Source organism: Eublepharis macularius, chromosome 13 (genome assembly GCF_028583425.1).
Source record: "Eublepharis macularius isolate TG4126 chromosome 13, MPM_Emac_v1.0, whole genome shotgun sequence".
NCBI classification, from domain to species: domain Eukaryota; kingdom Metazoa; phylum Chordata; class Lepidosauria; order Squamata; family Eublepharidae; genus Eublepharis; species Eublepharis macularius.
The window spans coordinates 39,284,247-39,302,438 of NC_072802.1; positions in this window are offsets into that span (position 1 = coordinate 39,284,247).

Here is an 18,192-nt window from a genome sequence, read left to right on the forward strand (position 1 = left end):
ATCAAGGCGATCCTCCGCCCTGGGGGCCGTTTTCCCCGGTGAGTACAACTGAGGGAGGTTCCGTGATGGGGCAACCGGGTCCTAGCCGAATGCAACAGTTGGAAGCTAGGCTGATCGATATGGAGGAAAGTTTGGCTCATGCCATTCACCTAATCTCGTCAATGGGGGCAGGAGAGAGAATCTCGCCTGAAGAAATGGCGATACAAATTGCCACCCTTCAAAGTGTCATGTCCTATCCAGTGGAGGTCGACCCGCAGCAGCCGCTACCTTCGGGAGAGGAGGAATCCTACCCTGGAGAACCGGGAGAATCGCCCGCGGAACACCCTGGACTAAACGAAACTCCGCCGAGCGGGGATACTCCAGCTGAGGTGCCCGGAGGGACTCCAACGGAACCCCCTAAATTGGACGGGGATCCGTCTCCCGAGGAGACTCCAGCGGAGGAGCCAAGAGAAGGAGAGGGACCAACCCGTCCAACCGAGACGACAGTGATACACCCTCCCGCTTCTCCAACAACAGTTCGGCCGGGTCAGACGGAAGAACTCCCGGCCCCTTCTGAGGAGGAATTACCGCAACGACCGCTAGAAGTGGTTCCTATTCAGCAAACCCCGGGGGAAGATCTACCGGCGCCACAAGACCAGCCTGTGCGTCCCAGAGACACGACACCAAGAGGGGCAAGCCCGCGCGGCCCACCACCCATTAAGCCTTCGCCGCTGCGGCCCCTTCCGCTTCGACCACAACTAACCCCGCCGCTGCAGCCGATACGTTTGCCACTGGAGCAGCCCGTAAGACCACCTCCGAACCAACCGATGGGGCCTACACCACTACGACCCCACCAACCCACCCCTCAGCGGCCGATCATTACTCCGCCGCACCGACCACCTCCACCTCAACCGCTACGGCCAGCACCTCCTGCATTGCCACCAGCCAGACCGAGAGCACCACCGCCAGCCCAGCCGAGGCCGCTACCCCCGGCTCAACCGGTGATGCCGCCGCCAGCGCAACCAGCACCGCTAGCACAACCGGGTCCCCCCATACCTCAAGTGCCATTGATGCTTCCGGCGGACTTCTACCCAGCACCGGCTCCGAGGCAAGACCTCCCAATGGGTTGGGTGAAACTGGAAGCCACTTTTGATGGGGATCCCTCCAAACTGGGCTTTTTTCTAGTGCAAGTCGTGCAATTCTTCAACCGGTGGGGACACCTCTTCGGCAGCGAGGCCAGCCAAATTGAACATCTCGGCTCCCGCTTACAAGGGAAAGCAGCGGACTGGTACGTAGGACTATATAATATCGGGGCCCCAGAACTCGATACTCTCCAGGGGTTGGTAGATGCTATTCGAGCACAATATGAAGACCCCTTAGAGGAAACCAGGGCCCGAACAGAATTACAGGCCATTAAACAGGGCAGCATGTCAGCGAGAGACTATATCACGAAATTCCGACAATTGGCTGCCAAATGCCCTAGGTGTGAGGAGTCCACCAAAATCATCCTGTTCAAGCAAGGACTAAACCCAAGACTTTTGGACAGAGCCCTCATGCAGGACAATCCCCCTACCTTGTTAGGTTGGATCCAACTTGCATGCGAAGTTGAGAATCGCATTTTGGAAGTCCGTTTGGTTGAACAACAACAACAAACGGGACAAAGAAGACCCTTGACTTTGCAGAAGGGAGGACGGGGAGCTGGGTACGCCACCCGTGGAGCGAGAGATGCTAGATGGCAACAAGGGCTGTGTTTGCAATGCGGACAAGCCGGTCACTTTGCAGCACAATGCCCCTACCGGCCTGTGCAAAGACCTCCGCTTCAACTAAGGCGCCCAACCCTTGCTCCATTTCCTACTCTCCAACGCCCGATTCCCGCACCTCGAGCGAACAGAGGCCGCGGCGCTTCCCAAAGGCCCGCCTCAGAGAGGGGACTAGAAGCGGAAGAAGTTATGGAATACGACCCCGCTTCCCCAAACGCAGAAGTCAATCCAGAGAGCCCCCAGTCGGGAAACGAGATGGATCTGTCGTAAAAGGGCCCAAACGACAGATCCGCCCCAAGCCCGTTCCTGCACCGAACCGGCCACCTGGGTCCATTTTATTCATGCCCGTGACTCTGATCAACCCAGAGAGAAAAATGCACATTCGGGTGCAAGCTCTAATCGACTCGGGCTGCTCAAGAGACATCATAGCCCCTGCTCTAGTTAATGGACTGGTTTTACCAACTCGGGATTTACAAAATCCAGTAATCTTTGAACAAATGGATGGTACCAACATGAATCCTGTTACAACTGAAACCATCCCGGTGATCACAGGCATGGGACAACATTGGGAGAAGAGGTCCTTTGTCATCAGCTCTACTGCCAAGTACCCGTTAATCCTAGGCAGCAAATGGCTATGTGATCACAACCCCTACATAGACTGGGCACAGGGATGCATTACCTTCAGTCACGCCAACTGTGAAAATCACCGTTGGAATCAAAACTGGGGCGAAGACCCTACTCAGAAAGAAAAGGCCCTCCTTACCCAAGAAGAAGTCAACCAAATACCCGAACCTTACTGGCCTTTTCTAAACGCTTTCTCGGAGGAGGAAGCGGACACTCTACCCCCGCATCGACGAATGGACTGTGCGGTGGAAATCTTACCAGGAGCCTCGCTACCCAAAGGACGACTCTACCCCATGAGTCTCCATGAACGCGAAGAGCTCCGGAAATTCATCGACACCAACCTTCAACGTGGGTTCATCCGCCCAGCCTCTAGCCCCCACGCCGCTCCGGTCCTCTTCGTAAAAAAGAAGGATGGGGGACTCCGACTCTGCACGGATTTCCGGGGACTGAACGCAGTGTCCACCAACAACGCCTATCCTCTACCGCTCATCCGAGACCTTCTCAACGTCGTGGCCCAAGGTAAGATCTTTACGAAATTAGATCTAAAAGATGCCTACTTCCACGTTCGTATCAAGGCAGGGGATGAGTGGAAAACCGCGTTTAATACGCCCCTCGGACAATATGAATACTTAGTAGGGATGTGCGTTTCGGCATTCAGAATGCCGAAAGAATGCCGAAACAAAAGTGTTTCGGCTTCTTTCAGGGAATGCCGAAACGTTTCGGGGAATCCCGAAACGTTTCGGGTAGCCGAAAGAAAAAAGCCGAAACGTTTCGGGATTCTTTCGTCTTTCATTCGGCTTTTCAATGGGAAAATGCCTCCGTCTTCCCGGCCGTCTGGGGGAGGCATCTTCCCACCGAATAAGCCCAAAATTGGTGGGGACCTTCCTCTAACCCTTCTCTAACAACCACCCAAGTTTCAGACAGATTGGACTTTGGGGGGCCATGTTATGGCCCCCCAAAGCAGGTCCCCCCATCCTCCCATAAAGGAGCATCTTCTTCATTATTTCCTATGGGGAAAAAATGAAGAAGCAGGCTTCCTTTGCCAGGGGTGGCATTTTGCATGCAAAATGCCCCCTTACCCTCAGGGGCCCTTCTCCCACCCCTCCTCCCACCCCCCACCAAGGCTCAGCCTGCTCCCACTTGGGGGGGCCATTTCATGGCCTCCCCAAGTAGGTGCTCTAATCTCTACCACTGACAGCTGGGGGAGGCTTGTGTTGCCAGGGGTGGCATTTTGCATGCAAAATGCCCCCCAACCCTCTGGGGCCCTTCTCCCACCCCTCCTCCCACCCCCCACCAAGGCTCAGCCTGCTCCCACTTGGGGGGGCCATTTCATGGCCTCCCCAAGTAGGTCCTCTCAGCCCCTAAATTCCACCCCTTACAGCTCCACACAAACCCAATTCCCCCCCAGCTGCCACACACAGACCCAAATCCCCACATTAGCCCCTCACAGACCCAAATCCACCCCCACCTGCCCCACACCCATAACCCCAGGAACAGGCTGGCAAAGGCCAGCCCTCTCCCTTTGTTCCCTATGCTGGGAACTTCTAAACTCTCTTTCCCTGGGCAATTCTGCACAGCCCAGGGGTGCCACAATGGTGGGCACACTTCTGAGTGCCAGCTGGTCCCTGTGAAAGAGCACCTGAACCACAGACACCCTCCCTCAAATTCCCCCACCACCTACAGAGATGGCTGGCCAGCCAGCCCCATTGTTCCCTATGATGGGAACCAACTGCACAACAAAGAATAAAACAAGAACAACACAAAATAAAGTTTTTTAAAAATTATTTTCTCCCTTCCAAAGTACAAGTAGGCAAAGCATTATGACACATAACACCAGCAGTCCCCCACACAGAAAAATAACACAACTCACTTAACATCAGAGAATCACAAAGCACGATTCCTGTCAAAAACACTTTATTTCTTGAACAGCTTTAGGCTACACAGCAGGGGGGGAACACCAAAGGGCATGGCAGCAGTATCTTACACAAAAATAACACAACTCACTTAACATCAGAGAATCACAAAAGCACAATTCCTGTCAAAAACACTTTATTTCTTGAACAGCTTTAGGCTACACAGCAGGGGGGGAACACCAAAGGGCATGGAAGCAGTATCTTACACAAAAATAACACAACTCACTTAACATCAGAGAATCACAAAAACACAATTCCTGGCAAAAACACTTTATTTCTTGAACAGCTTTAGGCTACACAGCAGGGGGGGAACACCAAAGGGCATGGCAGCAGTATCTTACACAAAAATAACACAACTCACTTAACATCAGAGAATCACAAAAGCACAATTCCTGTCAAAAACACTTTATTTCTTGAACAGCTTTAGGCTACACAGCAGGGGGGGAACACCAAAGGGCATGGAAGCAGTATCTTACACAAAAATAACACAACTCACTTAACATCAGAGAATCACAAAAACACAATTCCTGGCAAAAACACTTTATTTCTTGAACAGCTTTAGGCTACACAGCAGGGGGGGAACACCAAAGGGCATGGAAGCAGTATCTTACACAAAAATAACACAACTCACTTAACATCAGAGAATCACAAAAACACAATTCCTGGCAAAAACACTTTATTTCTTGAACAGCTTTAGGTTACACAGTAGGAGGGCACAAAAGGGCATGATAGCAATGTACTACAAAAAATAATACAACCCACTTCACCGTTTTTGACAGCAATTGTGTTTGTGTGATTCTCTGATGTGAAGTGAGTTGTGTTATTTTTGTGTAGTACACTGCTTTCCTGCTCTGTGGTGCCTTCCTACTGTGTAACCTAAAGCAGTTACAGAAATAAAGTGCTTTTGACAGCAATTTTTTGGGGTGATTCTTTAATGTGAAGTGAGTTGTGTTATTTTTGTGTAAGATACTGCTTCCATGCCCTTTGGTGTCCCCCCCCTGCTGTGTAGCCTAAAGCTGTTCAAGAAATAAAGTGTTTTTGACAGGAATTGTGCTTTTGTGATTCTCTGATGTTAAGTGAGTTGTGTTATTTTTGTGTAAGATACTGCTGCCAAGCCCTTTGGTGTTCCCCCCTGCTGTGTAACCTAAAGCTGTTCAAGAAATAAAGTGTTTTTGACAGGAATCGTGCTTTGTGATTCTCTGATGTTAAGTGAGTTGTGTTATTTTTCTGTGTGGGGGACTGCTGGTGTAATGTGTCATAATGCTTTGCCTACTTGTACTTTGGAAGGGAGAAAATAATTTTTTAAAAACTTTATTTTGTGTTGTTCTTGTTTTATTCTTTGTTGTGCAGTTGGTTCCCATCATAGGGAACAATGGGGCTGGCTGGCCAGCTATCTCTGTAGGTGGTGGGGGAATTTGAGGGAGGGTGTCTGTGGTTCAGGTGTTCTTTCACAGGGACCAGCTGGCACTCAGAAGTGTGCCCACCATTGTGGCACCCCTGGGCTGTGCAGAATTGCCCAGGGAAAGAGAGTTTAGAAGTTCCCAGCATAGGGAACAAAGGGAGAGGGCTGGCCTTTGCCAGCCTGTTCCTGGGGTTATGGGTGTGGGGCAGGTGGGGGTGGATTTGGGTCTGTGAGGGGCTAATGTGGGGATTTGGGTCTGTGTGCGGCAGCTGGGGGGGAATTGGGTTTGTGTGGGGCTGTAAGGGGTGGACTTTAGGGGCTGAGAGGACCTACTTGGGGAGGCCATGAAATGGCCCCCCCAAGTGGGAGCAGGCTGAGCCTTGGTGGGGGGTGGGAGGAGGGGTGGGAGAAGGGCCCCAGAGGGTTGGGGGGCATTTTGCATGCAAAATGCCACCCCTGGCAACACAAGCCTCCCCCAGCTGTCAGTGGTAGAGATTAGAGCACCTACTTGGGGAGGCCATGAAATGGCCCCCCCAAGTGGGAGCAGGCTGAGCCTTGGTGGGGGGTGGGAGGAGGGGTGGGAGAAGGGCCCCTGAGGGTAAGGGGGCATTTTGCATGCAAAATGCCACCCCTGGCAAAGGAAGCCTGCTTCTTCATTTTTTCCCCATAGGAAATAATGAAGAAGATGCTCCTTTATGGGAGGATGGGGGGACCTGCTTTGGGGGGCCATAACATGGCCCCCCAAAGTCCAATCTGTCTGAAACTTGGGTGGTTGTTAGAGAAGGGTTAGAGGAAGGTCCCCACCAATTTTGGGCTTATTCGGTGGGAAAATGCCTCCTCCAGGCGTCCTGGAAGACGGAGGCATTTTCCCATAGAAAAAAGCCGAAAGAATGCCGAAATAATGCCGAAAGAATCCCGAATCCCGAATCCCGAAAGAGATTCTTGTTTCGGCTTTCAGCTTTAACGATAGAGAATTTTCTTTCGGCTTTCTACTTTCGGCTATAGCCGAAAATTTTTGGCTTGCACACCCCTAATACTTAGTTATGCCTTTTGGATTGACGGGAGCCCCGTCTGTATTCATGTCCATGATAAACGAAGTTCTACACGAATTTCTGTACAAAGGGGTGGTGGTGTACCTTGATGATGTTTTAATTTATTCGGACACCGAGGAAGAACATGTTCAAATGGTACAAAAGGTCCTAGCCACCTTGATGAGGAATAAACTGCCCATCAAATTGTCCAAATGTGAATTCCATAAAACAGAACTCACTTACCTTGGGTATTGTATCTCCCAAGAGGGTCTGAAAATGGATCCAGCCAAAATACAGGCGATACAAGATTGGCAAACGCCCACCACCCGCAAAGAACTGCAATCCTTCCTGGGTTTTGCCAACTTTTATAGAGACTTCATAGCAAATTTCGCCCAAATCACGCTCCCCTTAACAGAACTGCTGAAAACCAAAGATAAAGGGGACCAAGCTAAGAAGCCCTCTTCCAAATTACAATGGACCCCCGATTGCCAAACGGCTTTCGACTGCCTAAAAGAGCAATTTGTAACAGAACCCATCCTCTCCCACCCCAACGAACAATCCCCCTTCATAGTACAGGTCGACGCCAGCGATACGGCGATAGGGGGGGTTTTGCTACAGAAGGGGGAGGATGGAAAATTGCGTCCTTGTGCGTTCTTGTCTAGAAAATTTTCTGCGGCGGAAAGGAATTGGAATGTGTGGGAGAAGGAGGCCTTTGCAGTAAAAGCAGCCCTTACTAACTGGAGACATTGGCTGGAGGGGGCGCGATACCCTTTTGAGGTCTGGACAGATCATAAAAATTTGGAGGCCCTCCGGAGCCCACGCAGACTGAATGCCAAGCAATTGCGGTGGGCGGAATTCTTTTCGAAATTCAACTTCACTTTAAATTATCTCCCGGGCAAAACTAACTTTTTGGCGGACGCCCTATCGCGCATGCCCCAACATAGGAGCAAACGGGCGGAGACGGTCGACACGGTCTTCTCGCCTAAGCAACTTGGGGGCGTGGTGACTACTCGCAGCCGCGCCAAGCAGCCCCTCCCAGCCAACCAGGAATGGAAATCGAAACTTAAAGCTGAAATAGAGAAGGAGGGGGATAGAGCTCCGCGGAGCAAACTGACCCAATCCCCACAAGGGGATTGGTTGGCCGGGGGCAAGTTGTATGTCCCAGACAGCCTCAGACTGGAAATTTTGCAGCGCTGTCATGATGCTCCCACTGCTGGACATTATGGGTATCTAAAAACTTTGCATCTCGTCCAAAGACAATTCTGGTGGCCGGGCATGCGCAAAGACATTTCCCAATACGTTAGTTCCTGTCCTGTTTGCCTCAGCGCCAAAACCAGGAAAGGGAAGCCTCCGGGTCTCCTGCAACCATTGGAAACGCCAAACAGACCCTGGGAAGTAATATCCATGGATTTTATTACTGATCTACCTATCTCAAAAGGACATAATTGTATTTTAGTGGTGGTAGATCTGTTCTCCAAACAAGCACATTTTATCCCCTGTACTGCTATACCCTCCGCGCGAAAGCTAGCGGATCTGTTTTTAAAACACATCGTGAAATTACATTCTTTTCCGTCCAAGGTGATTTCGGATCGCGGCGGACAGTTCGTTGCCAACTTCTGGCGGGAGCTTTTGAAAATGTTGAATATTGAACAAGGCATCAGTTCAAGCCACCACCCACAAACCGACGGACAATCCGAAAAGACTAACCAAATTTTAGAACAATTCCTTCGTTGCTACATTAATTTTCAACAAGATAATTGGGTGGACCTTCTCCCCCTAGCCGAATTCTCCTATAACAACAGTGTACATGCTTCAACGGGAGAGGCTCCATTCAAAATTGTGTACGGGACTCACTTCGATCCCTTCCCGTTAGACGCACCCCCTCTCCATTCCTCTAAACTGCCAGACGTATCTTCATGGTGGGGGGAGGCGGCGCAGCAGTGGACTCTTATTAAGAAACACCTTGAAAAAGCCAAACTGGATTACAAAAAATACGCAGATCGCCATCGTGTGGCCGAATGGGAATTACAACCTGGAGATCATGTGTATATTTCCACAAAAAACCTAAAGCTAGCTCAAACCAGCCGCAAACTCGCTCTAAAATTCCTGGGACCTTTTCCTGTGCGCAAAATAATAAATAAAGTAACTGTTGCTGTAACTTTGCCTAAAAACCTGCGCCATGTGCATGATACGTTCCACGTCAGCCTTCTAAAGAGAGCTCCCACCGACAACAGATGGCACATCAAAGCTCCACCCATTCCAACTTTGATTGACGACCAAATACACTATGAGGTACAACAAATCTTGGACTCTAAGCTCAAGCGAAACCAGCTTTTTTACCTCATTCGCTGGAAGGACTTTGATTCTGGTTACGATGAATGGGTGAACTCTGCACATGTTCATGCTCCTAGATTAACCAAAGCTTTTCATACTCGCTATCCATATAAGCCAGGGGGGGATCTATTTTAAGGGGGGCAGAATGTCAGGTCCAGTATGTATCTAAACTGTACTGACTCCATTTTCTAATGCTTCTAGTGTTTAAGTGCTTTCTCCCCAGGTGCACCAGTTCCCAGGCAGCATTCCCACCAGAGGAGATTGTTGTGTCTAACACCGTTCCACCAAGCATTGGCCTTGAAGGAGAGCAGCTTCCCAGGACTGAAAGATGTTGTTTTGAGAACTGTGGGGGGAGGCTGTTCCAGATGGGTATGGTTACTCTGTATCCCATGCTTGCTCTTCATTGGTAACAATGATCATGTACCATCCTGAGTCTCCTATTCAGGACAGTGGACTATAATGGACCTTTTCTGCAATAAAACTTCCTTTGCCAGACACTGGACTTATTCTTGCTTCTAAAGGGAACCTTGCAGAGAGTGCCTTATCTAGCCACAGTCTGACAGGATGCAATTCTGAGAACACTTCTCTGGAAGTAAACACTACTGAATATCATGAGGCTTACATCTGAGTAGACTTTTTTAGGATTTTTTAGGATTTTTTAGGATTGCTCTCCACCCCTCCCTCCCAATCCTGTGAGCTATTCACCTACTCTGTCCATTCAAGGAATTGGCACTAGACATGGGCACAAACTAGAAAAAAACCAAACCATGGGGTTCATGGTTCGTGGGGTTTCCACGAACCATGAACTGGCACGGAAATGGCCCAGTTACGAACCAGTTCGTGCTTCGTTCTTCATGGTTTGTGGGGTTTAAATGCCCCTTTCCATCAGGGAAAGGGGCATTTAATCATTTAAAGGACCCTTTCTTTCTGCTTGCAAGGGGCAGGACCCTTTAAACTATCAGCTGGCATGCAGGGGAATCCTCCCTGCCACCTGCCAGCTGATAGTTTAAAGGGACCTGCAACTTGCAAGACAGGGCCCTTTTAATGTCCCAAACCTGAGCTGCCAGCCCCAGATCCAACCCCCACCCTCCCCAGCCCCAGCCTCTCACCCCCCCCCAAGCCCCAGCCCCCTACTTACCTTCCCTCTGCACACAGTATCCATTTCCTTGCCTGGATGGGTGCTGCACACTTCTCACTGTGAAATAACTTCTCCATTTCCATATATGTATCAAATTGCTGCTTCCCTCTATGTATGAAAGCTTGCTGGACTGAGGCCCTAATATTCACCCCTTCTAGAGTTTAGCAGCAGGACAGCAAAATGGGGCCACCCACAAACAAAATAGGAAAACTCAGGGCCAAGCTACACATGACGAATGACACTTGAACAGCAAGTGTATTTCTCCCTGTTCACTTGCCCTCCACTCAATCCACTTGCCGTTCAAGTGTCATTCATCATGTGTAGCTTGGCCCTCAGAGGACTCACTAGATACGCAGAAAAATATTTGTTTGTAAATGTTTTAAAGTAGGGAAGCTTCCCTCCCCCCTCTGACCAAACTCAATGAATGTCGAATGCTGGGAATGTTGGGGGTGGGGGGTGGGAAATGAGGTAGTCTGAAAGAAAAAATGGATATCGAAAAATGGTTGTTTTTGAGTCCCTAAGATCTTACAGTATTCTGGATAGAGATTTGGGTTGTTGGTGGTGGGGGATTCCAATTTGCTTTATCCTCTCTGTAAGTCATTCCAGCTTGTATTCCTGAATAGAGGTGGGCATGATCCAAAAAAAATTCCCGATCAAGCTGGTCGTGGATCCGTGCCAGCGACGACCCCAAATCACCGATGCACACCTGTCATCTCCCATTTCTGATCCGTGGTTCGAGGATCGGGGAGGCCAAAGCAGGGCACGCTGCTATTCCCAGCTATGTGGGAAGGTGGGTGGTGATGGCGGCTGCCGGGCCCAGCTGGCATGGGGACACGGCAACGAGCCACCTCCCCTTAGGGAGGGGACGTTTACACACACACACACACACACACACACTTAGAGCAGAGGGGGGGAGTTTTTAACCCGGCAACTAGCTGCCTCCCCTCAGGGAGTGGACATTCACACCAGGGCCGGACCTACGGTTGCCAGCGCCCAGGGCAACCATAATCAGGCTCTTGCGCGCACGCAGTCCTGGGTCGCCCACCCACCCACGCAGCAAGCCGGCTGTCCCGACGCGCTGCGGAGCTGGTGGCAGCACGAGTGGCTCGGAGGCTGCCCGCACCGTTCACCTGCCCTGCAAGACAAGGGGTGGCCGGCTTGCCCGTGCGCCCTTTGTCCTGGGGAAAGGTGAATGGTGCAGGCGGCCTCCCAGCCACCCATGCTGCCTTTTGCCTTTCCCCAGGACAAGGGTGGCTGGCTTGCCCGCACGTCCCTTGTCCTAGGGAAAGATGAATGGCACGGGCGGCCTCCCAGCCACCCACGCTGCCTTTTGCATTTCCTGCAAGCCGGCCGCCCCTTGTCCTGCGGGAAAGCCAAAAGGCAGTGCGGGTGGCTGGGATGCCGCCCGTGCTGTTCAACTTTCCCCAGGAGTTCTCCTGGGGCTGGCAACTGCACCCGGGGCCCCCTCTTTGGCAGCGCTGGGGACAGACTACCCCCCCTTCCCCCCGTCAATCTGGCCCTGATTCACACACACACTTAGAGCAGAGGGGGGGGTGAAAGTTTTTAACCCGTCCCTGCCTCTCCAAATAGAGAGAGAGAGACACCCCATCAACATGTTTCAGCCAGCTTTTTAAAAAAAGCAGGGACAGAATCCTCCATTCTTCCCCACCCCGATTTTAAAAGCAAGCACAGCCATCTTCCAAAAGCATATTTTAAACACACACAGAGAACCGTGAATGAGGTTTTCCCACAAAATACAGTGTTTTAAAAGCAGGTTCAAAACAGAGAGTGACAGACAGAAAAACACCCATTCCTCCTACAAAGCCCCGATTTTTAAAAAAGCAATAAACATGGAGTGCCCATGGCTTCAGAACACCCCCTTCCCCCTCCCTCCCCTGGGTTGCTGCTCCATGGTTAGAAGGAAGCCCTGCTAATCAAGGAAAGCTGGACTTCCATTCAGTTTTCCAGGGCAACAGAAGGAGGGCAAACACAGCTCAGGCATTCCTCTGGCTCCATTGCTAGGGAAATAGATTATTGGCGCCTGAGTGTCTGGCTCTCCGATCAGATCCCAATGCCCCCCCGATCAAGCCCCCCCCCCCGAATGCTGGATCGGTCACCATGGATGGAACCGATTCACTGGGTCCCGATTGCGCAATCGCCATTATCGTGGGTATTTTTCAATCGTAATGCTGATCGTGCCCATCTCTATTCCTGAATTCCTATAATATGATGGAGCGAATCGATTCTGTGCAAGATTCTTCACAGGTTAAGGCTTATCCTGACCTCTAGTCTTACAGTTCATTTGTAGAATGCACCAATATAGGATATGGTAAAAGTCAGTGTTATGAATGATTTTTTTCACTAAAAAAAAGGATTAGACAAGTTAATGAAAGATAAATGGGTTTGGGCCGTGTGAGTTTATGTGCTCTTTCTTTCTGTAGAATGCAGTGCTGCTAGCATGGTGATAAAAACCAGATTTACTCTTAAAGGCTTTTATTTATTTATTGAATGTATTTTTTCCATCTGGCCTTTCCACACACAATTTTGAGCCCCACAAAAGAGCTAACCACCATAAAATCCATACACAAGTAACATGGAAATTATAGAAACAAAGAGATCTCATCGAATGTAGCTTTGGAGGCTGTTAATTAAATTCTACCATCTTTATGTTTTTAGATATGCACACAGCTGATTGTAAGTTTAGATATGAACACAGCTGATTGTAACACAGCGCGCCAGCAGGGCATTGGAGGAGGCCTCCACCACCCCAGCATCAGATGGAAGGTAAGTGGGGAGGCTGGAGCTGGGAGGGTGGGGTTTGGGGCTGGGGACTGGGGGTTGGGCCATTTAAAGGGCCCTGCAGCTTGCAAGTGGCAGGACCCTTTAAACTATCAGCTGGCAGTCGGCGAGGGGGGGATCCCCCCTGCCACCTGCTAGCTGATAGTTTAAAGGGCCTTGCCACTTGCAAGTGGCTGGAAAAGTTTAAATGGCCATGTCCCCTGGGAAAAGGGCCACTTAAACTGGCCCTTTAATATGATCCAAACAAACCAGTAGTCTAGTTCATGGAAGTTCATGGAAACAAGCTTCTATGAAAACCTGGTTCGCAAACCCCAAACCGGGCTGGTTTGTGGGGGTTTTTTGGTTCGTACTTAGGTTCATGCCCATCTCTAATTGACACTACAGAAAAATAAAATGTGAACATAATGCAGGATTGTTTTAATGCCATCGCTGACCTGCTACCCCTTTGCCAGGATGTTTCCCACTATAGTATGAACCCACTGACGCTTGCCTTCTTCAGGGTCCATTGTTGTGTTTGTGTACAGTGTAACTGAGGTAAATCTTGGTGGATTGATTGTCTAGAAAGAGGACTGTATTCTGTGGGATTTTGGTGCCATTTAGTAAAAAAACAACTGCTCCAAAGAGCCTGAAAGCTGAAACTTCAGAGACTGAAACTCATGATGATATTAAAAAAGCAAACAGATTAGATCCGAGCCGACAATGCCCAATCTGGGGAAAATAATAATAATAATGGCACGTATTTCCTTTGGAAATCCTGGATCCAAAGCTGAAATGGAATTTTTTTCAAAACACACCCCTACAAATCAGGCCACAGCCTAGCAGCAATAAGATTAATTAAAATCACATATTATTAAACAAAATGATATAGCAATAACGTCTGAGATTAGCGCCGATTTGCGAGGTGATGGTCATGATTCTGCCAGTTCTAATGAGTAAGAGTTTTGCCATACTAAAGGGAGGATCTGATTAAGTTGGCATTTTACTTCCAAATTCCTCTCAGCTCTCAACAAAAATACACATTTTATTTTTTTAAGTACACACAATGTGCAATGTGCACCTGTTTTGCCTTCATAGTTAATTGTCCTGATTCCATACAAAGTCTCTATTCTGGTGACTTTTGTGACCCAGGCAAAACATAAGAACATCAACCAAGTCTGAACTTAGCACATTGAAATACATGTCAGAACATTCCCCTTTTAGCATCTATCAACAATCTGTCTTAGAACAAATGGAAAATTCTTCTTGTCTTCTTTGCTCATGAATTGTGACAGCTACCAAAAGCAAAGCCCACAGAGTTCGCCACCTGTCGATTTAGTACAATCTAATAATTAATTCCTTTTTCAAAAGAAATGTTCAAGAATGTTACTCACATAACTCTCTGAGAAGGCACTCCAGAAATGTTTGTTTCCATTCAGATGCATTAATAAGGGCAAAACACTGTTCCTCCAGCAGTTAGGAGATCAGCCCAGAAAATAAACACTCAGATGGCATATGGGCTGGGCTGTGCAGCTCTAATGTGACAGCAATGTGACTTTAAAATGACTGTAATTCAGCTCGGATGTGAAATGATAATGTGGCAGAATAACGTGGTCAAACGCCATCTGAGGTGTGATTAAACTCTGTTTCCTTTTCTTTTATTTAAGGGGATTTATACAAATAGGCTTGGGATGTGTTTGCCATTTATCTCACTGTATGATTTTGTGGGGTTCAAAAAAAAACACACTGATCTGAGCTGGATAACTGAGCATCCCACATTTGTTAACAATTGAAATATATGATACAGCAAGGATGGTGGAAACCCTATGCAGCAAACTTCCTCCGTGAACTGAGAGTCACAATACTTAACTCCACTTTCCACAAATCTCCCACAGACCCTACAGCAAAGCACTCTAGCAAGCCTTTCCCTTATTTCTCCTGCCTCAAGCTCTATCATCGTAGTACTTGCACATTTGTTGTTTATTAGAGAAGACAATACTGGCAGCTGCTCTCCAAGATTTTTTACCTCCTGCTACCTAAACTAGATATGCCAGAGACTGAACCTGTGTACACAGTAGATTCTCTACCACTAACCCATGGCAACATCAAGTGATGCCATCCATGTGCAAATGAGCTGACTGAGGGCCAAGCTACAAGTGACGAATGACACTTGAACGGCAAGTGTATTTCTCTCTGTTCACTTGCCCTCCACTCAATCCACTTGCCATTCAAGTGCCATTCGTCACTTGTAGCTTGGCCCACAGATTTAAGAATACCAGCGGATCTTTCACTTTACTTCTAGAATGATGTTTTTTTCACTGGAGTCCACCACACACAGCCAACCATCACCAATAGCTGGTTCACATATAAGTCACATTGGCTAAAGCTTAATGATAAGATCATATGTTTGGCATGCAGAGGGTCCTAGGTTCAATCCCTAATATCTCCTGTTGGTGTAGCAGAGGCTGGAAAAAGATTGTTCTGCCCTTCAGATTTTGGAGGAGTAGCTGCCAGTCAGAGTAGACAATACAGACCTAGCTGGACCCAGAGTCTGATATAGTATAAGGTTGCTTCCTGTTGGGAACACCTGTAGCTCAGTGGTGGAGCACATGGTTTGTAGGCATAGTCCCAGGTTCAATCTCCAATGAAAGAACCAGAGATTGCTGATGTCAGAAAAACCTTTCTGTGCCTGAGATTCTTCCAGTCAGAATAGACAATGCTGACCACATCAAATGGCATTGCATAACTCTGTCCAGAAATAGCTGCTAAATACAGAAAAAGCAATTGTTCTAAAACAAAACAATTTTGTCTAAGATGGGTTAATATTGAGTTATATATTTTCTCCTGCTCAAAGTCTCACTAAGAAGCATCCCAGTCTTTCTTTCCAAAGGGAACAAACTGTATGAAAGCAACTTTTTTTCTTGCTGGCAATTGAAAAGTTGACTGAAGTAAGAAGGTGGGAGGCAACATTGCCAACCTGAGTGAGAAAGGAATCTGTCTTTGCCGGGTTCCAAATTATATGGTTGCAATGGCATAATTCTGTGTGATGGAATATGAATTCCAGCAAAAGGATTTTTCTTCTGGCCCAAAGTGAAATAATTAAAAATCCGATAATTTAGTTTCTACTTATGAGTCTCAGGCATAAAATAAACATTTCAAAACATGCAATTCTGTACTCTGAACAGCAGGCACACCAAAATGGAAGAAAACTGGCTTGGACTTCTAAATAATGGGGTTATAAGAGAATTTTTGGAGCATTTTTAGAGGGATTGGAGTGTGACTATAATATCTTGAGTTGTAGCTTTATTTTAATTGCAATTTTTTTCTTAGTAAAATATTAGTACATATCAGAATTTGTTAGCCTTGAAATATCTAGGTACTAGCCTACTCCATAATCCTCAGCATTTTAATGCCAAAGAAATTCAAGAGGGCTGGGGTGAAATGTTCTTTCCTATAACATTTTTATGATGCCCATCCTCCAAGGATCTCAGGCACCATAAATGTTTCTTCCTTTCTTCATTATATTCTCACAATCACCCTGTGAGGCTGAGGGAAAAAATGACTGGGCCAAGCTGAGTTAAATAAATAATAAATATAGCTGAAGATGGGGGGAATTGGGGTGGGAAGGAGAGATGGAAGCAGGAAAGATGAGGATGTGGAGGTTGCAAAGAAGATGGGAAGAGGAAATAGTGTCGGGAAAGGGATACGGGGAGAAATGAGGTATTCTCCCCCCTCAAGTCCTCGTGAGTTCCCCACTGTGTAACTGGGCATAACTGGGCCTGGCCTGGTGGCCAGCACCACACAACTGAGCCACATACCAATATGTCAACACACAGGAGATAACATCCTCCTTAAGGAGCAAGGAGACATGGGGACCCATTCTTTCAGCTGATAAATGCAGGTGAATCCCAGAAGCATCCCCATTGCTCCCAAAGTATAGTCCCATCCCTGACAGAGTGAGTAATGAGGAGGGTGAAATGGCCAGAAAAAATGTGAAAATATGAGTCTGACCACTAATCCATCTCGCTCAGTATTGCTGAAATGAATCAGCAGTGCATTTCAAAGATCTCTAGTAGAGAAATACTGTCCTAACACTTAAATGGAGGAGCCCGGGATTGAAACTGGGACCTTCCACATGAAAAACATGGCACAAGGGTCTGGAGACTAATCTTTGTCCTACCAGTTAAAAGCAATTAAAGTGTTGTTTTTTATTATTATTATTAATTCAGAATAAACATTAGTTCAGAATAAAGGTATTTCTAAAAGAAAGTTTTAGAAAGCATTTCCATTTCTGTATCTTGTTATTAAAACCTTCCTGAGCATCTTTTTAATTCAATGTTCTCTCAGGTACAAAAATATTTTTTTTCTTTGCAGCTTTCGAAGCTAGATGAAAGAGTTCTAAGAAGGGGCGGGTGGGGGGGGGAAGAGTTATGAAGGACTAAATTAAGAAATGTGACTTCAAAGTGGGTAAAACACAGCAATTGCTGGAGATTGACTCTTGGCATAGAGAGAGACATTTGCCGTTCAGACAGTCTTCGCTACGTGTTTGAGAAAAGAAAATAGCTGTGCTTTAGGAAAACAGGCATACTAATTGAATGGAAATGGAATTGTCTTCCATTAAATTGAAATGCAATTAGCATTAAATAACATGTGAAAGCAGAAGTTAGTGAAAATGTTTACATCTATTTATCCACCTTCAAGTGGATGATCACGTTCCAGTGGTGTAAGACTGGCGAGGCGATAGAATTGTAATGCTTTGTTTCTGATTCTTCATTCCAACAGCAGCAAGCTCTGGAGCGTCCAATGAAGTAAGGTGCTTTTGTACCATTTGGGTATTGTGCAAAAATACTGAAATCCAGTCAATTACTTTATTCGTTATTTAAACTAACAAGATGCAAATGATATTACATTTAAAAGAGTATAGAAACACTAGAAAGGTACAAATTAAATAGGACCTTCCAGGGAAAATGGAAGATTTAATTCCTGTCCTTAAGTTAGGTGGTACCATGGGAAAGGCACAATAAAATAAAATAAAATAAATGACAGTGATGGCTGGGTTTGGATCCTATGACTCCCTTCTGTTACACTGGATCCTAGGAAATTCTTGACCAGATGCATAAAGATTTCCTCAATGGTGACTTTTCCTGTTGATGGAGGAAAACTTGGCAAGAGATGGTCATGCTGATTCGAACATTTCTGTATCTATCTGTGGAACACCCATTATGCCATAATCAGG